The sequence below is a fragment of the Ananas comosus genome, linkage group 19 (genome assembly GCF_001540865.1).
Source record: "Ananas comosus cultivar F153 linkage group 19, ASM154086v1, whole genome shotgun sequence".
Lineage (NCBI taxonomy): Eukaryota > Viridiplantae > Streptophyta > Magnoliopsida > Poales > Bromeliaceae > Ananas > Ananas comosus.
The window spans coordinates 8,337,316-8,358,554 of record NC_033639.1 but is presented as its reverse complement, the minus strand read 5'-3'; the positions used below and the strand labels follow the sequence as shown (position 1 = coordinate 8,358,554).

General features: G+C 36.6%; 1 long non-coding RNA gene across 22 annotated transcripts; it reads left to right on the top strand.

The window, feature by feature from the left end:
- LOC109724739 lies at nt 1,012-20,655 on the top strand. 22 transcript variants are annotated; one of them, XR_002220072.1, is made up of 12 exons: nt 1,014-1,320; nt 1,438-1,543; nt 1,643-1,703; nt 1,818-2,251; nt 2,747-2,832; nt 4,601-4,726; nt 15,152-15,257; nt 15,332-15,482; nt 16,853-17,022; nt 17,476-17,697; nt 19,759-20,023; nt 20,336-20,655. It is a non-coding gene; the product is annotated as an uncharacterized LOC109724739 (long non-coding RNA). The 22 variants fall into 22 exon arrangements; XR_002220076.1 differs by having other exon boundaries at nt 1,438-1,550; XR_002220071.1 differs by having other exon boundaries at nt 1,013-1,320; nt 1,643-2,251.

The following is a 21,239-nucleotide window of genomic DNA, read 5'->3' as shown; positions in this document are numbered from 1 at the left end:
GGGACCACTCAACTCTAAACCAACTAAATCATCCTGACCATACAATTTTATCATCAAGGGTTAAAAACTTGATAGCAAAAGAGCGTTTTAGTATATAGTATTCCAGCACCTATTGGTAGGAAGTGTATGATGTAAAGTATAATTTATATATAAATAATAAATTTTTAATAAATAAAATAATATAAGTATATTTTTATATAATTAAAATTTAATTAAAACAACTAAATATTTTTTTATATATAAATTATAGTAATACAATAATAAAATTATAAAGTAAAAAAATATTAATACTTAATTAATCAACTTTTATCATATTTTAAATATACAAACTAAATAAAGAAAATATTAAAACATAACTAATCAATTTTTATCATATTTTAGATATATTAACTGAATAAAAAAATAATTAGTAACATAATTAAGTATATTTAAATATAACTATCTTTATCTATTATATTATTTTATTAATTTTTCTTTACCTCTCTTCACTATAATTGACTTCGGCCCACGATGGGGCGAAGTTAATTACGCCGTTTCAGGTTAACTCGAATTTCGACCGTAACTTTTTTACGGCGAACCAAACAACGGAAGTGGCCGTTTAGGGCGAAAACGACTTCTCTCCTCTCCACTTCCACCCCACTTCCACCCAAACAAACATGTTACCTTGTGGTTTAAAATCTATCAATTTTGTACCATGCAGTTTTATTATTTTTTTAATTATCTCCTTCATTAATTTTGTTTTGTTAAATCAGAGATAAAGTTAAATTAAATGATACTAAAGTGAATATTCGAAAAACTATGGATATAATATCTGAAATTTTTTATAGATAATTTAACGAAAAGTTACCAAAATATCTGATGAAAAGAAAAAAATAAAATTCTAAAGTATTAAATTAATTTATTTTAAATTATAGAGTATTAATATAAGAAAATACAAAACTATATCGAAGTTTATCCAACCAAAAAAAAAAAAAAAAAAACCCCGGGAATCGGGAGAAGTGGCCTGTGGTCGTCAGACAAAAGCTAGTCTCCACTCTTTTCCTTCTCGCCTCGTCGTCTCCTCCTCCCTTCCCCACTTCACACTCTCGAAACCTCTCGCTTCCACCTCCTCCTCCTCCTCCTTCTCATCCCACATTCTCTCTCTTTCTCTCTCCGCTCCTCTCTCGCTCTCCTCTTGGTCGCGATGGCGATGGCGATGGCGATGGCGATGGATCGAAGCATCATCGTGCTTCTCGGGGTCTCTAGGGTTTGCGTTCTCGGATCCCGATGTATACGCCACGCCGCATGTAATGGTTTCTCGCGGGAGAAATGGGTGTTAGCGTAAGGGCTTTGCCTCCTCTCATGCTCGATCGATTATCTCACGAAGGGTTTGCCTCCTCCCTTTCTCAATCCGCAATCTAAAGTCCTTTCTCTTCTTCTTGTTCTTCTATTTCACAGTCTTTTTGTTAAATTGAGAGGTGTTAGTGATGAATTGAAGCATTGTCGTCGTGCTCATCGGGGACTCTAGAGTCGAGTTTTCGGAGGTCCTGGTGTATAGACTCTGGTGCACGGTTCTAAAACCCTTAATCTTTGTCTTCTTCATACTCTATTTGTTGATGTGAAATGTTTTGACGATGAGTTGAAGCATCATTGCTCTCTTCAGGGCCTTTGGGTTTGAGCTCTTGCAGAGTTTAGGCGGTGGTGCAAGCAATCCTTTTGCAAATGTAGGTGAATTATGTGATATTATGGAGGAATCTGTGTTCTTGGAAAGGATTTGGTTCCTTTCTTGCTGAATTTGGACTATAAAACCCTTTCTGTAAAACCCTTCTTATTCTTAGGCGGCGGCGGCAGCAGCGGTGAAGTTTATTTGTTAAACTTAGAGGTGTTGATGATGAACCAGAGCATCATTGTGCCCTTCGGTTTTATGCGAATCAGATGATTTGCACTTAACGCCTCTAGGTTTGGAGATCCTGGTATATACACTGTGGTATTGCAGAGGAACGGGTGATTTTGGAGAGGGTTTGCCTCCTCTGTTGCACAGTTTGCTCTTGAAAACCCTTTCTCTTCTCAATTTGTAGTTTCTATGTTAATCTGTAAGGCATTGATGAAGATTGATGTGCTAGTCTCTAATTGGGACCCTTCTGTTCTCTTTGAGCTGTTTTCGGTTCCTGCAGTGAAGGTTTTGGTGGCTAGGCGGCGTGAATGGCCTATCGGCAACCGCTGCGGCCGTTTGCTGCCCAGAGGGGTTTCATTTGGTCAAATAGAAGAGAGGGTAATCTCTTTGCTTGATTGATCAATGGCAAATCTAAGCCTCTCTTTGCCCAATCTCTCCTTATCTCCTTCAATGTGCTTTATTAGCTTCTATTTTTAATTATATTTGCCACTTTTGAGTAATTTTCCTGTTTGATGTTGTTAGGGGCTTTTGCAGTGGTGCAACCCACACATAAGTGTAATTAGCCTCTCATAGCATTAGCATTCTAGTGCACCTAAAATGAAGTAGGTAGTCTCCCAGACTTGGGAGGAATGCATGTTTTTATTATGCTACTGAGATTTCAAGCTGGTTTCTTCATTTATCTTTTTTTTTCCTTTTTTTTGATATTCCTGTGTTTCCCCGTACTTTTTTATGGATCATTATTTGTTGATTACTGTTGTTATTGAAGTCATTTCCTCATACTTCCTCTCCCTGTTCTACTGAGATAGTTGATATCCCTCTTCTTTTTCATTGTCGTAATCATCGATGTGCATTGAACTGTGTCGGCATTGCCAGGTAGTGAATTCGACTTAAAGCATGGCTGATCAGATTCAGGCATTGGATGGTGCACTGGGTGCATGTAATAATTTCTCCAAAACGAAGTAAGTAGTCTCTCTAGTCAGAGGAGTGGGTTTTCTTAGAAAGGCTTTGCCTCTGCAGCTCTGCTCCCTTGACCATCTCCTCTTGCAAAACTGCTTGCCTACTCCCTTGCTCAATCATCTTTTCTCATCAAGTGTGCTCGTGCGCGCCCCTGTGTGCATTAGCGCTGGCAAATGAGCGAGCCGGCTCGCGTTCGACTCGCGTTCAACTCGATATTTGGCTTGCTCGAGCTCGACTCGAAATTAAATGAGCTGAGCTTGAACAAAAAAAAGGTTCGAAATTCATTTCAAGCCGAGCTTGAGTTTTACTCGGCTCGTCGAATTAGGCTCGAAAAGCTCGAAAAGCTCGAATATATATATATAGTAGAGCTACTATGCTATATCGAAAGTATAGAGATATGGTGCTTTTGATTTTTTGATTCTTAGATCAATCTCTTTAATCGTTTCTTATCTTTGGATTAATATTATTATTACCTTGTAGGGACCACTCAATCCTAAGAGTATTATTTAATCCTAAGGGAGACCGCAATCATCCTGACCATACAATTTTTAATCAAAGGGTGAAAAATTCAAAAACATCAAATCCTCTATATTTTCGATAGTATAGTAGTTCTACACTCTATATATATATATTAAAAAATATATAATTATAATATATTTTAATTATATATAGGCTGAGTGAATAATCTGAGTTTAGTTAAAATTGGGCTAATGTTGTTGGCCCATAAAAACAAACTTAATAGACAAATAAAAGAGCAAAATTTTACTAAATATTTTTTTTTTCTTTCTTTCACAGAGCTCTAAATTTTCAATATGTTTCTTCTTTCTTTTTCTGTCTCTCACCCTAAGTGGCCAAGCCGGAACCTCTAAGTTACAATAACATATATGCCGCCGTTGCCTACCTTGCTATTAATTGTATGCTTGAGAAAATATACAAGATATTTTTAAAGTAAAAAATTATTATTCATATAAAATTTTAATTTTATTATATATGATTAGGATAGTTTAATTTAATATTTATCTATATAATTTATTTATTTTTGACTGCATAAATAAAAATGAATAATATAGAGATTGAGGCGAAGAAAAGACATGTGAGACTGAAAAAATTAGATATTCAATTCATAATTTTTATTTTCATATATATAATACTATATTTCATATAATTATTTTGTACTTTGAACTATTAGACATATTTTTGTATCAAATTATAGATAATATTTTATACAAATTAAACTATTATATATATGTTCGAAATTCAAGCGGCTTGTTTAGGGCTCGAGCTCGCTCGACTTGAAATTAGGCTCGCTCGAGCTCGGCTCGAATTAATTTCAATCCAAGCTTGAGCTTAAATTTGGGCTCGAAATTAATTTCAAGCCGAATTTGAGCCGAGGTAAGCTCGCTCGAGCTCGGTTCGTTTCCACCCCTAGTGTGCATGCATGTGTGTGCCTTCTTTATTTCTTCCTCTCCCTCTCTCTCTCTCTCTCTCTCTCTCTCTCTGATGAAAGAGGCTTCTAGGTTTGCAAATTTTCGGAGATCATGATCTATGTACCCCAGTGCATGCAATAATTTCTCTACTTTGGAGGAATGGGTGTCCTTAGCAAGGGTCTGCTTCCTCCTGTGTTCAATTTGCACATTAAAATCATTTCTTTTCTTTGTAGTCTTTGTTTTGATCTGAAAGGTACTGATGAAGATTAATGGGGAAATCTCTGACAGGGATACTTATCTTTTCTTTGAGTTTTTTTTTTTTTTTTTTTTTTTCTCAATCCAGCAATAAATGTTTTGATAGAAAGGCAGCTTGGATGGCCTAATGGCAACCGCAGCGGTTATTTGCCTTTGGAGGGGACTTGATGCTTGGACCATGGACTAGGCTGTCTTTCTGCATTGAGGCTCCCCAGTAAAATATTTGTTCCCCTTTTCCTAACCTCTCCTTATTTCCTTCAGTGTGCTTTGTCAACTTACTAATTTTACTGTTATTTGCCACATACGAGTTTGCTTAGTATATGGTGTTATTGCGGATAGAGTTTTGCATCTTTTAGTGAGATTTTTAATGCCTTGTGTTACTTTCCAAATAAGTCAGATTTCAGAAGGATTGCAGAAAATAGTAGCTATTAGGAATGTAATTTTAGCTATTAAATGGTTGCAGAAAATTGCTGAAGGGTTTGCCTCTTCAATAGTTCAATTGTCTCTCTCTCTCTCTCTCTCTCTCTCTCTCTCAAGCCATTGATTTCTTTAGTGTGATTTATTTGTAGTCGATATTATTGAATTGTAGTGCAGGAAACCCTTATAAATTTCATGAGTTGCATTTTGCCTTCCGAAGTTTGAAACCTACACTTTAGCATCAGGTTAACCTGTACTTCCGCTGATATTTACTGCTTTTGAGTCATTTCTGTTTTTGGTGTTCTTATTGTTTGGGCTTCATATCTGTAAGTTACTTTTCAAGCTTTGTTTCTTCATGCCTTTATTGTATTCTTTCGATATTCCTGGATTTCCCTTTAGTTTTTGGGATTGTTATATTCCTGGATTTCCCTTTAGTTTTTGATATTCCTGGATTTGCCTTTATTGGGTTATTGTTGTTATTGAAGCCTTTTCTTCCTGCTCTACTCCAATTGTTATATTTTTGACTTTGTTGGCATTGCCAAGTAGCAAATCTACTGCAAGGCAGACCAGGTTCAAGGAAGAATTTCTCTTTATTGCATTAGCTGATAAGGTTCACGAATTAATGTGATGGACCAGGTCAAGGTAATACTTTGTCCTTTAAAGTGCTCCTTCTAGAAGTTCATTTACATTTAGGACATGTTTATTTTGAGGATTGGAGGCTTGGAATGAGAATCGCACTGATCCATACCTATTGTTGTTGCTTGGTTTGAGGGATTCACATTCCGATTCCCATTCCGGGGGGAATCGAATCCCTACAAAATGATTCCCACCATGGAGGTGAGAATCAACTTTGATTCCGAAAGGGATCGAGAAAAGAACTCCTTATTTTTCACTAACAATTATTTAAATTCAAATATTAATCTATAGTTAATTGTAGAATAAATTGTAACTTTAAATTGAATTTGAATTTATCGACTCAAAATATTAATTTTTAATTTTTTAAGTTCAAATTTAAATTCTATTATAAGTTTGATATTTGAATTTAGTTCTAAATTTAATTGTGACTTTGAACTTGAATTTAAATTGTAAATTTAAATGTTAAGTTCAAATTGTGAGTTCATTTTTGGATTCAAATTTTGATTACAAATTTGGATTGTGAATTTACATTTTATTTAAAATTTAAATTTTATGAATTTCAATTTGAACATGATTTTGATTCCTATTCCTCTTATGAACCAAACAAATTCAGAGTTTTCATCATTCCTTTTTTGATTCCGGTCTATTCCCGTTTGTATTTCGATTTTGATTCCGATTTTGAACCAAACATGCCCTTATTGTGCTGTTAGTGCCTTTTTGAGCAGTTCTACTAATGACACACTTCTGCCGAAGCTCTTTCAGCGCAAACAGGCCAATCGATATGAGTGGTACGTTGAAGGCTATTGAAGAGTTAGGGTCTGTTTTGGCTGCTGTCGGGTGTAGTTCTGCTGCATGGAGTGCTATTTTAGTGTAGTTCAGAAGGGCACTAACACCACGCCTGCTGCAATTTCCCTCAACACATGCACACAAAAAAGAAAAGAAGAGAAAAGAAAAATAGAAAGAAAAAGATGCTGTTTCTCTCAATTCAGCTTCCAGCTGAACAAAAGCTTCTAAATTTGTGTTGAACGCTTTTCTAAAGATAACCGCAATTGGAAGCATACCAGAAGAGCTTGGCCAAAAGGACGCTAACACTAAGGTGGTGTTCTTTGTAAGGAATGGAAGGTCAATAGTGCTGCCCTGTCATTCTCCATTTTAAGTTCATTTCAGGGTCCCCTTTTTTTTTTTTTTTCCTTCTTTGATGCTGCTACTGGACGATTCTACTTTTCTTCCTTTTCTTTCTTTTGAGGCAACGATGATTTTGGCCCTCTCCGGGTATATTTTCCTTGTGGTGCAGAATTGTTGGTTTTAATATTGGAAAGTTGGATTTGGCGTGTATGCCTATGATTTTGATGCATTGTGTGTTCACCCNTGGAGATAAGAAATATATAAATTAGGATAAAGGTGGTGAATTATTCATCGTTTTTAAAAAATAATAAATGATTCACCGCTTTTAACAGCTTATTTTTATAAATAAAAATTTTAAATGTCTATTTTTATATTCAAAAATTTTGTGGGCTTAGTAGTCCAAAAACTCCGGAATTTAGCTAGTTAGCTAGTTATTTGTAAGCCTCAATCCGAAAGAAATAAGATTGAAATGTAAAAAGGAGAGGGATCAACACTGCTAAGTAGAGACATGCATGCTTTAATAAGAATTGTGTCTGTTTGCGCGAGTTGCTCTGTTTAGTATTAATCGTATCATAAAATTCTAAGCGCTTCTAAATTACGTACATCTTATCCTGTCAAGAGCAGTAATAAATTAGTTTAAAGAACAGTGCTAACTAATTAGAAACTGATCAATCTGGGTATATATCATGTACAAAACTGGAGCAGAGATATATCTGCAAGTATTAACAAACGACAACATTACTGACCGTCCCTAGAGCAAGTGGCAAAGGACTTGGTGGTTGGTATCCGAGATTCAAGTTCGAATTCTAGTTGGTTCATATTTTCCAGCTAAGTTTATTTCTAAATGAAATAAACGAAACGGGTAGCATGCTACCTATCTTTCTCTCTCAAAAAAAAAAAAAAAAAAAACAAAAGGAAAGGGAAAAGTACCAAAACCCTCCTCTCTTTGGCTGCTCTTCCACTTGCACCTTTGCCATGCCACCATTCATAAATCCTTTGTTGTTAGGTCTATGTATTGAAAGGTGACAATGGTGATTGGACTGGTATTGTGCCCTTGGGCATTTGGAATAGTTGATGGGATATTTTCAATCTTGGGACTTCTGTTCCAAAGTGGCCTATAGTTGAGGGGTTCTCTCTACATTTTTAACTTTTTTTAACCCCTTCCAGATCTTGTGTGAGGTTCTGGTGGCAAGGTAGCATGGTTGGCCTTATGGCAACTGCTGCAGCCATTATCCCCAGATAAGGATATCCTTTTGACCAGTGGGACATCTCGATATGAAATTGTCTAAGGCGAATCTTAGCTTTCCTTTCCCCCACTCTCCATGTCTTCTTCATTGTGTTTTAATTTGTAGCATTTTCTCTTACTGATCTATTTTATTTTTAGATCCTCTGTTGAGGGTTTTTATGGCATGGCAACATTGATGGCTAGAATGCAACTGTTGCAACCATTCACCCTCTGGAGGACTTGGAGAAGAGAGGGGGGCGAGTTCAGTTTACTTGACCAATAAAAAATGCGGAAAGTTGAGGGGCTCTTTGTACATTTTTGCCTTTAATTTAGAAAAGGGTAAATTACATAGAAGGTCCTTAACCTTTTTTCCAAGTTTCAGTGGTGTTCCTAACCTTCTGATTGTTGCAATTAAGTAAACCTTTCCTAGATGGTTTAAATGGTTCTTTTTCATCAAAATCTCTGCGTCATCAAACAATGTTTGCCACACCACCTTTCCAATGCCCTAACCGGTTGAACCAGGTCTATGATCTTATATAACCTTTTTTTTTCTTCTTCTTGTATACGTACACTTTATTCATCGCATCTTTACAATATTTAAAGAGCTTATGTATCAACAATTATGAATTTTGAAAATCCATTCCTAGACACCAAGTGTTCAAAATTTATCCATGCTACGTGGTAGCTGAAGTGGCAATGTCCATTCAAATTACTGGAGATTACAATGGAAAGGACCCAATTGAAACAATTAGAGGAGGTTAAGGATCTAATTGCAACAATTAGAAGGATAGGGATTCAATTGAAACTTGGGTAACAGATTGGGGACCTTGTATATATTTACTCATTTGGAAAATGGGTGTGTTACCCGAGTAAAGTTTCTTGACAAGGTTAGTGACCAATGGTGCAATTTACCGTCCCATCTTTTTGTGTAGTGGATGAAGGCCTGCCCCATCCATTTCAATGAAAGCTCATTCGATCCCCATCCTTCTAAAATGAAAGCTCATTCGAGGTCTGATCATTAAGCCCTTGAAGCTATTAAAGCCATTTGATGCTCATTCAAGCTGTGAGAAACAGTTTTTAGTGGATGATGACAATGTTGATTGGACTGCCATTGTGTCTAATTGCTTTTAGGCATTTCGAACAGGTGCTGGTCTTTCGTGAATATTGGGGTTCCTATCCCAAAAAGGCCTATAGTTGAGGGAGTCTCCATACATTTTTAGCTTTCTTTTCTATCCATATCTTGTGCTGGAGGTTTTGGTGGCAAGGCAGCATGATCAGCCTCGTGGCAACTGCTGCAGCCATTAGTGGGGATTTGATTTTGCCAAGATGAGAGGAGAGAAGATCTCTTTTCTTGTTAGCGATTAGGGGTGTCAACGAGCCGAACATGAGCGAGCTGGGGCCGGCTCGTGTTCGCTTGTTTATTAAACGAGACAAACACGAGTTCGGTCGTTACAATATCGAGCTGAAAAATCCAGCTCGTGTTCGGCTTGCTTATTAACGAGCCGAACATGAGTTGAAACAACAAGCAAGATTGTTAGCCCTACTACTGGGTGAAAAGTTGAAAGATTGAAAACTTGGAATATTATTCTAGTAATTGAAATTCTCTAATATAGTTCTTTTTGCATTTGGGTTGGCCTAAAATCCAAATGGTAAAACTTTGTAATATTTATTAATTCGAACTATATCGAGCCAAACACAAGCGAGCTGACCCTAGCTTGAATTTGGCTCATTAAGATTTTGAGCTGAAAAATTTAGTTTGTGTTCGGCTCGTTTAAACGAGCGATCGATCTCCAGCTCATTTCGAGCCGAACACAAGCTGGCTCGCAAACTGCAAGCTGGATTGCCAACCCTATAAACGAGCGATCGATCTCCAGCTCATTTCGAGCCGAACACAAGTTGGCTCGCAAACTGCAAGCTGGATTGCCAACCCTATTAACGATATTTGTTATCTCCTAAGAGAACCCTTATCTTCTCATCTGGTCCCTTACTGAAGGTCTATATGGCATGGTAGCCTGGATAGCGAGAATGCTTACTGCTGCAGCCATTCACTGTCAGGAGGGATCTGACTTGGAGAAAAGAGGTGCATGAATTCTGTTATTTGATCAAAATGGCTTATGGTTGAGGGCTCTTTGTACATTCTTGCCTTAGTTTTGAAATTGGTTATGTTACCCAAGTGAAGTTTCATGATAAGTTCAGTGACCAATGGTGTAAATTACCAAATCTTATCTTTTTGAGTAGCAGATTGAACGCCGGAAGTGCCACCTGGTCCATCTCAATTGAATGCTGTCAATTGAGATGTTTGGTTACATGTAGAGCAATTGAAAACGTATTCTCAGGAAAAAGTGGAAAATTTTTGAGGGGCGCGTAGGGATATCTTTTCTCTTGGGCAAAAACAATAGAATGGTGTAGAAAGTGAAAACAGCCCTAAAATTTAATACACTTCAAATATCACCCTGTGGTTTAGTGCATTTTCCCTTTGTTAACCTGTGGTTTGGAAATTGCATCTCTGCCTTTTAAGTGGCAAGGCAAATTTTGGCTCTTCATGTGTGGCGGAGCTCAATTAACAAGCCTACTGCCAGCTCTACCCCCTCGTACTCTGTTGATGAGGTTCTAATACAGCTGCCAAGGTGAAATTCGGATGGTCCATTCTTGAGTAGGCAACCATTTGTCTCGATCTGTGAGGCCAGCAAGAGTGGAGGGCGGTGGGAGATTCAGAGGGTTGTTGTTGCCGTGAAAAATTGCATCTTTTATATGTTGTCCAATATCTGGTCTTACAGTAATACTTGCTTCGCACTATTTTCTTTTATCAGATTCATGTAGTGTAGGTTCTGATGGCATGGCAGCATGGATGGCCCCACGGCAACCATGCTGTAGCCATCTGACTTTTTGCGTTTGGTTGGATGGCAGGAACTGGCCCTTTATTTTTTGCCTTGTAATTGCCGTCTTATGAATCAACAAATCTGCTGATCTCTTTCCTTCTGGGACATCAAGTATTTTTATTTATTTATTTATTCTAAACTAAGTAAGCTGTTTCTTGGGTACATTGCGGTGTTGTTATTTATTTTATACTCGGCTTCTTCTGTGATACCCAATGTGTTGTGATCTTGTCGTTTAGGTGATATCCTAAAAGAGTTTGCTCTGTTGAAATTTATGTGGATTCCTGGATGGTGGATTTGCAATTTGCATTCTTACTTTTGCAAGTAGTGTATTGAGCATATATTGAAAATTTGAAAGCTCATGATTTGACCTTTTTTTCAAGTTCTCTGATAGTGATGATTTGGTCTGCAAATATGACTGATGATCTTTAGTTTCCAACTTTAACAGTTTTGCACAATTTAAAAACTATTATTTTTTTTTGAGAAAATACAGAGAATTACTTTGTGCTGGGTCGGTCTGCTGATTAGTGGATTCTTTTTACAACCTGCAGCGTGTGGCCAATTTAACATGAGCAAGTTAGGGTAATGACCTTGTTTAATTAAACAAGCTAATGAAGCTAGCTGTTTCTGAGCCACGTTTCGGCCTAACAAGAACTGTTTATGATTTGCGATCTTAATTAACAGTTCATGATCAGCGATCTCAGTTATCAGCCCTAAAGGCTATTCTTTCCAGCTGTACTCCTCTGCTGAGCATCTTATATAGTTGGCACGGTGAAATTTGGACCGTGCATTCTTAAATGGAGAACCAATCAACCATTTGCAGCTGTCTGTGGAGCCAGCAGTAAGAGGGGGAGAGGCATATAATAGAGGGGGCAATTGCTTATATACTCCTGAAAAGTTTCCGACTTTCTCATTTACCCCTCTTAGAAGGCTAATATTAAAAATACACTTCTAACGTTCCAAGTTATATCAAATATATCTTTAGAGTTAAATTTTGTCAATAAAACTGTTAGGAACAACCATTATCTCTGTGAATTATTATTGTCTTTTCAAATATACCCTTCTACTGTCACAAACTTTTCTTATTTGTTGTTAAGTTAGGGGCAAAAAAAGTATTTGGACTTTTTGCCTTTTTAAATATACCCTTCTATCGTCACCAACTTTCTTATTTGCCCTTTAGTTAGGGGCAAAAGAGGTTTTTGACTTCTTTTTAACTCTAGTAGAAATTTAATCTGGATTTGACCTGAGATGACTAAACGGGTATTAACAGCGGGGTTATTTTTGAATAACGGAAAAATTTACACGGGGTATATATGAAACGAAAAAATGGGGGTATATAAGATATTTCAGAAGTTTTGAGGGGTTATATTAGATATTATCCCTAACAGGGGGAGAGAGAGCAGACTGTTTTTGCAGTAAAAGGCAGCATCTATTTCGCGTGCTATTATATCAGCCATTATGGTAAACATTCACTTATCCCTTCTCTAATCTTTGATTTGTATATGGAATATTTTGATGCCAAGGAAGCTTAGAAGGTTCTGTCACAACTGCCGCTGCCATCAGCCCGTAGGAGGGACTTGGAATGGAGAAGATGAGAGGGGGTGGAATTTTCTTTACTTGATCAACCAGAGGCTAATTCGCCCTCCAATGGGGCATGCATTATGTATCTTAACTGATATTTTCCTGGTTGAACCTGTTTTTTAAACATTGGCTGTACACGGTTGACATGGTGGACCAGGTCCAGAGAGTAATTTCTTCTTGGGTTAATTTCACTGTTGGTCCCGACCTTTATCCAAGTTTTAGTCCTCAACCTTTTAATCTTTGCAGTTGGGTATCTAACATTTTATCCACAGAAATGCTCGTTAACTTGGATGGAATTTGCTATGTCAACACCAAATCATGCTTGCTTGGTACAAAACTTTGCCATCGCAATCTTCATGACAGCTAATGGGCCTTTTTGACAGGAAGGACTTGATTGAAACAACTAATAAACGCTGAGACTCGATTGCAAAAATTAAAAGGCTGGGAACCACTATGAAAACTCTTTAAAGTTGGGGACAAAAGTGAAAACTCTGCTTAAGGTTGGGGACAAATGGAGCAGTTAACTCTTTCCTATTAGAACTCTGTCAAATTACATTGTAATGTCTCCCGAAGACTTATCTTCAGATTGTTATAATCACTTGTCATGGATAAGAGAGTGGAAGTTTGTAAAGGCTGCCCCCTCTGTCTGTATGTCAAGATTATCACAAGCCTTTTTTCTTGCTTGATTTTCTTTGCTGCTGCTACTGCTACTGGATACCATCTTCTTCTCTTTTTCTTTCTCTTGAAGGCAATGATGACTTTGGCACCTAAAGGTGCATTTCGCCGCCACATAACCAAACTAGGCCTTACACAATTTTGGTTCAGATCGTGGGTGATTGGATTTAGGTTCAGGGTTTGAGTTTTGATGCTTTATTTGTTTTCTCTTCTCTACTCTTCATCTATTGAGATTCAACTGTGGCGGCAATGCAAATTTTGGCAGGCCCATTTCTTGGTGGGCAACCAATTGCATCCACAGTTTTTGGCCAGCAGATAGGGGGAGGTGAAAATGTGTGGTGATTTATCCCTTTTTACAACTATTTTATAGCTCCGTTGTTTGAGGGCTTTACTATTCTGATGTCTGAGATAGGTGGGCCAAGCTGAGCCTTTGCTGTTCCATCTGGCCTAGTCTAGCAATCAATACTTTTACTCTACTGAGATATTCAGTTGGCTTTTTGCTATGCGTTTTTTTGGTTAATTAATCCTCTTATTTTTTTGATTGCAATTGTGGTCTTAATAATTAGGAATTTTGCTTAGAACTTAAATTTGGCATGATGTTAATGGCTTGTTTGTTCAAATTGTCCTCTCTTTCTTTTAAGGGTGTTAGATTTACGGTTTTGTTCCGATTCCATATTGACGTTTTGAGTTATTTATTTTTGTTGCTTTTTTTTTTGCCTTTGTTTATAATTTCCTATACTTCTTTGATTGATTCTATTCTGGACTGGTTCTGATGTTTTGGGTTACTGAAGCTGCCTACTCTTTTCTACAGTTTAACTGGTTTTATTGATATCCATCTTTCTGTGACTGACACCCTTTCAAATTTTGTTTGTTTGGATTTGAGTTGTTTTGGTTAATTAAATGGAGAATTTTGTTAAAAATTAATGGCTTCTTTTGCTGTTGGTTGTTGATTAATATTGAAGTCTGTGCTACTTTAGCTGAAAAGTAGTTAGAACCTTGAAATTTGGTGGAATTACTGATAAATTCACAAAATACCCAAGTCAATTGTCAAAAATAGTGTAAATCAAAACAAGTGAAAGTTGAGGGGGTGTCAATGAGAAAATTTGAAGTTTAGGGACCTTTAGTAGAAATGCCTAGATTTGAGGGGGGTCTCCATACTTTTTTACCTAATTTATGTTTGTTTCTGTTGAGTAACTTTTTCATTTCTTTTCCTTTCTTTTGCGGCAATAATAATTTTGGCCCGCTGAAGGGATATTTTCCAGATTTGTGATGAAGTTTTGTTCTTTTAGATCTTTTAACTGGGATTTGAAAAATATTGGTTAGGGTACTGATTCTTTATTTATTTGCAGTACTAGGGTTGTGCACTATTCGGTACTATTCGGTCTTTAACAAATTTCTAAACTAAACTGTTCGGTTTGGTTCGGTTCGGTTCTGTTCAGTTCGGTTCTACACAAGGATTTAAGTAGCATGGCATGGGGTCGTGCCGGAAACTTACCGACACGGTATGATATAGTGCGTGCCAGGCCGTGTCGATGCATGCTGATAAAAAAAATACATGTGCCTACACATAATCGCATGATATATTTATTTTCTTTAGAAACAAAATATTCTAAATGTTTATTATGTATCTTTATCAAATCTTTTAAACATTATTGAGAAAATTACTTACTAACTGAAAGAATAGAGGGTTTTGAGCTGTGCCATTGGCAAGGGGGCTGTATTGTGCCGATATCTTGTTAGCACGATACGACACGGTGGATACGGTTCGTGCTGATGGATATTTAAATCCTTGGTTCTACACCTCTTGGTTCGGTTAGGTTCGGTTGTACACCTCTCTCTCTCTCTCTCTCTCTCTCTCTGAGATTCTAGTACAATGGTGAAGCACATTTTGGCTGGTCTACTCTGCTACAGATGGCCATTTGCTCCCACTCTTTCGTTTGCAGATATCAGGAATGCTACTAATTACTCATTTACCTAAGATGGTGGTTGGCTGAACCACTAATTAGTCACTTCCTACTGAATTGCGCTGGCCCTTCACTGGTAATTCATGAAGTAGTGGTTGATTGGGTAATTCTCTTGATTGAATCTAGAATGTTTTTTGCAGACTACTCATCTTCAAAGGAATGGCATGGTAGCCCTTGTCCTAGCAGGAACTTACACGTTTGATGTCATCTGCTTGATTTTGTCTGGCGTGGTTCACAAATGACATGGTATATTTGGTCATATATTCTTCTCGAAAGAGTGTCTTGCGTAACTTTCTTCACCTGGTGTTTTTATGGAGCAGTTGGTGGGAGCTGTAGCATACCAAGGATGGAGGGATTTTGTGCACCCAATGCTGCAGAAAATCCGCTCCTTGCAAGCGATGGCAAACCAATTGGATAAGCAGCAAAATGAGAAGTCTCTCCCCTTTCAATACTTCTACAGGTTCATCATGTGTAAGTACATTATGTACTAGTATATATTGGTTACCCTTTTGTAGGCGATGATGATTTTAGCTCTCTCAAATGATATTTACCTAATATGTGATTCAGATTTCAGACCTTGTTGTTCGCACTTTTCTTCTTGGGGTAGTTTTAAACATAGACCTCTAAAACTTCAAAATATCATACATGCCCCTTCAAAATCTAAAATATCATGAACTAGGCTACTATTCTATTAATAGCACCAAATCATTGATGCTATTAGGTTTTCGGCCCTTGAGTGAAAGGATGTGCGGTTAGGATGATAGTGTTTCCCTAGGATTGAGTAGGTGGTTGGTTGAATAGTATGATCTAACGGATGACAATAGTCAAAGGGTATATCTAACGGTGGAAAACTTGCTAGCACCAAGCGCTTAGTATTATTGATATTATAGTAGCTACACTCAAATATCATTCATACTTCTCTAAACATATAAATCTATCACAAACCCCTCTAAACCCCAAACCCAAAGCCTTAACCCTAAACTTTTTAATTTATTATAAGAGCACTGATGATATTTTACAATTTGAAGGGTTATTTATGAAATTACAAATTTACAATATTTCAGGAGGGCATTGAAGAAATTAACCCGTTCTTTTAATTTTGTTTAGGGTGTGTTTGGATCGTTGTAAAAGGATCCTGAAAAAAAAAATTTCGCTGGAAAAATAATTTTCCGATGTTTGGTTGCTCGTAAAAATTTTACAGATTTTCGGAGAAGTGGGCGTTTTCGTTTTTCGCGCTGTTCGAGCGGAAAACGAAAACTTGGATCTGAAAAAAAAAAAAGCGGCTCATGGGTGCTTTAGCACGCGGTCCATGAGGTGAACTTGACCTCGTGGACCGTGTGAGAGAGTCCACCCATGGACCTACTCTCTCTCTCTCCCCCTCATTCATTATATATATTATATATATAATATTTCATTTTTATATAAATATATTATTATATAATATTTTATTTATAAATATATAGTAATTTATTTTATAGTATTAAATATATATACTGTCATATATTATATTATATACTTATTTTATAATATATTTTAATATGTTTTATTTATAAATATAAACTATAATACTAATATATATAATATGATAATTATTATATATTAATAATATATAATATATAGAATAAAAGAAAATACATATAATAGTTTTCTATTTATAACTTTTCCTTTTTTTCCTTTCGACCAGACAACCGTAATGGAAAACTTTTTTTTTTTTTTCCGACAAACCAAACACTACAGCATAAGATTATTTTCCTACAAAAATTTTTTTCCATCGAAATTTTTTTTTCAAAGTTTTACATGAAACCAAACACACCCTTACTAAGGTTCTTGTACTCTGGCAGGGAAATTTTGGCTGGTCTGTTTCTATTCGGGCAGCCATTTGCTTCAGGTTTCTAAGCCAAGAGTGATGAATAAGGGCCATTTGCTTCAGGTTTTTAAGCCAAGAGTGATGAATAAGGGTGATTTACCCTAACAAGTTGGGCTTGTCTGGCGGATAGCCATCCCTTTCCATGTCTGTCCTTTCTTCAGATTTTCTGCATATATGTTCCTGTAAAATTATCTATTTATTTTCATGTCTGACACGGGCTATTCTGAGCCTTTCTTCAAGTCCTTTTGACGTACAACTTTGGTTGGGTTTGGCCAGAGCCTGCCTGACCCAATCTGATCGAATGGGTTGGATTGGATTGTATGATTTGGAAATCGGTGTGGGTTAGGATTGTGGAACCTCAACTGTACACCATTATAGAGTGGGTGAAGGTTGATATCTAATCCAATACAAAGCCAACCAAATTCAACCCCACCTGAACCCAACCCAATCCAATCTGGGCCTGGCATGTTATTATACTATAAAATTGATACAAGGCATTTTTGCATTCTGTTCTTTTGTATATTTCTTCAGGCAAGTCTTGTCAGTCATACATTCTGCTTTTGACACTGATTTACTTGGCTGGTGGAATTTGGACAGTTTGCTGTTCAGTGGACAACCGTTTCGTCTGAGTTGGCCTCTCGATTGAGCTCTTTGTTAACGAACAGCTTGTGTTTGGCTTGACACTTTGCTCAACAATGGTCTGCTCAATTGGCGCGTTGAGTATCCAGTCAGTCTTGATATAAGCTTAGCTCTCGCATGTGTTTGGCTCACTTTTGTGTCCCTGAATGTCGGGTGGGCATCCTTGTTATTTCGTGACAGGTAGATTGAATTGCATTTTGAAAGTTCATGATTGAAGTCCTTATTGTTAGTGTTTCTTTCTTTCTTTCTTTCTTTCTCTTTTCCCTCCCTTTCTGAGGAGAGGATATTATCAATTTTCTTGCAAATAAATTTGATAATAGTTCCCAACTTTGCCTGATTTTGAAGATTTGTTTTATGGTTTGATTTTAAATTTTGAGAATTGCCATGCCGTGGGAAATATGAGGCCTGCAAATAGCCAATTCTTTTATCTATTTGTTCTGGTCTGGTCGTTGACTTGTACCTTTCTGCTGTTGAGGTTGAAACACAGTTGATGAGGTGAATCTGTTCAGTTTGCAATCGTTATGGCCATCTGTGGGCTCAACAGGAGCGGGTGAGAGAGAAAGAGAGTATATATGGTTATTGCAGTAATAGTTAGTGCCTTTGTCGTGTATTTAACACGTGGTCTAATCATCAATTTGATTGCAAAGGGATACTTTGTGCTCCTTGAAGAAGGGATAAATTACACCATGGGTTCTCAACCTTTTTAGCCTAAGCTTCCGGAAAACCTCTTCTTATCAACAGTTCTTTTTCTATGTGCTTCAAGAGGCTGTGATGATCTTGCTCTTTCCCAGCTGGGATCTTTTCCCTAATTGGGACAAAGACTTTGTGATTTGTTTCTGAGTTCATAGCTTGGTCTTTAGGGATTTGATTGCTGGTTTCTTTGGAGTCCTTTTGCTTCTCTTTAAGAAATTGTTTCATGGTCATGCTCCACATCAGCTGCGGACCTCCTGCTGAGGAACTTACATGATGGCCAGGCAAAATTGGATGGCCTGCTCCTCTGCAGGCAACTATTTGCGGCCTCTGGAATGGTTGTTTGTCACAGTTTTCTTTATCTGGTTTTCCTCTGTAAGAGCTGGTGCTAATATAGCATTGCTCTTAGGGCATGTTTGGTTTGAAGGATTTGCGGCTGGGAATAAGAATTGGAAAGATCCATTCCTATTGGTGGTGTTTGGTTTGAGGGATTGGCATCTCGTTTTTTATTTCCAGGGGAACGAAAAACGAAAAAATGATCCCCACTAAGGAGTTAGGAATCATCTTTGATTCCGGAAGGAATTGAGAAAAGAATATTTTTTTCACTAATAATAATTTAAATTCAAATATTAATCTATACTTTAAATTTGAATCTGGCTTAGGAATTTAAATTTAAAATTTTAAGTTCTTTAGTTCAAATTTAATTTTGAATATAAGTTTGATATTTGAATTTGGTTCAAAATTTAGATTTTGACTTTGAACTTGAATTTGAATAGTAAATTTAAATTTTAAGTTCAAATTTTGTTTCAAATTTTAATTACGAATTTGGATAGCATTTTTTTGTATTTCAAATTGAATATGATTCTGATTCTGAATCTTATTTCTCTTATCAAACAAACAAATTAGCAGTTTTTATCATTCCTTTTTATATTTCAGTCCATTTCCATTCATATTTTGATTTCGATCGATTCCTATTTTGAACCAAACGTGCCTGTAAATCAAAGTAAGCATGCTTTGGTCACTTTCTGAGGAGGGAAAATATTTCGAGCATGCGGTTGAAGGCAGCTTAGCTTTTGTGATGTAAGTATTTGGTTTTGATGTTTTTAGACAAATGTTCCTATTTAATTCTTCTTCTTTTTTTTTTTTAAGTGAGCTTGGCAAATTTCATGACTGATAGTTGGCTGAATCTGAGCCTCCTATGCTACAAGTTTACTGAGGGTAACTAGCACAGTGCAAACATTATCTGTTAATAGAGCCTTGTGATTTGCTCAATGTGGCATCATTTGCAAAAGCAAATGGAATTTTTTTCCGTCGCATGTAATGCATTTGGCCCGCAATTCCCAATGAAGCCAGAGAACTACTAACTAATACTCTCCCTCCATTTCATTTTTGGTTTTTTCCGGATCTTGCGCAATTGTGTTGTGTGCCGATTCTTTTCTGTTCTTTTTGAGGCTATGATGATTTTGGCCCAAACAACCAGATACTAAACTGGTTTGCATGATTTGGTGTACAGACTCATTGAATTTTGAGTTTTGATGCTTTTTTGTGCAGGTTTCTGCCATTCTCTCCTGTCTTTTGAGGCTTAAGCATGCTTGGCGCTGCGAGTTTTTGGCCGGCCATCTTCTTTGCAGGTGACCATTTGCCGCCATCTTTAGTTCGTTGAGCGATGCTCCCTGTACACCTACCCACATGCCTGCAGTGTATCCGTACTTCTTATGCACTTGGCTTTCCTGATACTGACCTTGCAGTGGAAGTTTCTGCAATTCATGATATTTCATTCATCGCCAAATCCGAGCCTTCTTTATTTTCCATTTTGGTAAAATCTTACCGAACTTATCTGAACTATGTATCATTTTGAATTAGTTAACTAATCTTTTAAAATTTTAATTTTACTAGATTTTTCAATTTGTTTGATTCAAGTCGGTCGTTGTTACTTTGACTGCCTTTAAAATTTAATCTATTTATTTTAATGAATTTATAGTTGTGACGATTGCGTGAACTATATTAGTAAAGATAGTCGACATATTCAAATTTTAAAGTCAAAGTGTCTGATTTTGCAAAAGCTGCCTTGAAGTCGACTGGTGGATATCCTGAGTCTTAGATGTTGTTGGTGCTATTTTCCCTGCAGAGTTCATTTTATTTGGCCGAAGGAAAGGGCTTAGGGCATATTTGTTTCGCCGGAAAGTGGGACGGGAAATAGCGATTTTCTGCAGTAACTCAAGCTTTATTTGAGTGCCAAGGTAAATCTTGCTCTTGCTACTGGCCAAGTCAATAACCGAGGGATAGAGATAAGATGTGGTATAATTGCTATCTAAAAGACCTGTGGTGTCACCGTCACATTCTACACTTTTTCTTGTGTATCATATGTTCTCAATCAGTTGAACGCATTCTACACTCTTTCTTATATCATCATGTTCTCAATTAATTAAATTACGCTTTTATTGTTCACTGACCCATTAATGGGTTTTTGTACTTTAGGTACCGTTTGGTTCGGGTATAAGTAAGAACTAGTTATTACAGAAATAGGTACAAATATAGGGATAAGAAAAATAGCGTTTGAATGAAAATTGAATTGTTTCCGGAAATAAGAAAAATATTAAGTAGTTTTATATAGAAAATGAAGGTGTTGGTAGGGATAATCGAGAACTACTATTTTTGGATAAAAAATTAGCGTTTGGGTAGAAAAGGGGATAAGGGCTTATTTCTATTTCTATCCTCTAACCAAACGCTGCAGCTTATTATTATACTTTTATTTTTAAAAGACATTTATTGGCTAGAGATACAGATGAAGTTGTGCAACTGTTATGTTGAAAACCACATCTTTATGTGGTGCTACTGCCGTGTTCTATTTTTTTTTAATTTTTTTTTTTCCATCTTTATGTTTCTAGCTAATTAATCTTTGCTTGTTGAGTACACCCGCCCTTATATAGGTTTTTTATAAGGATTAATTTCATTAAACTCTTTGTAAATATATCAAATGATTGATAAATTTATACAAAACTTAAATAATCAAATTTGTCCTTTTGAAAATT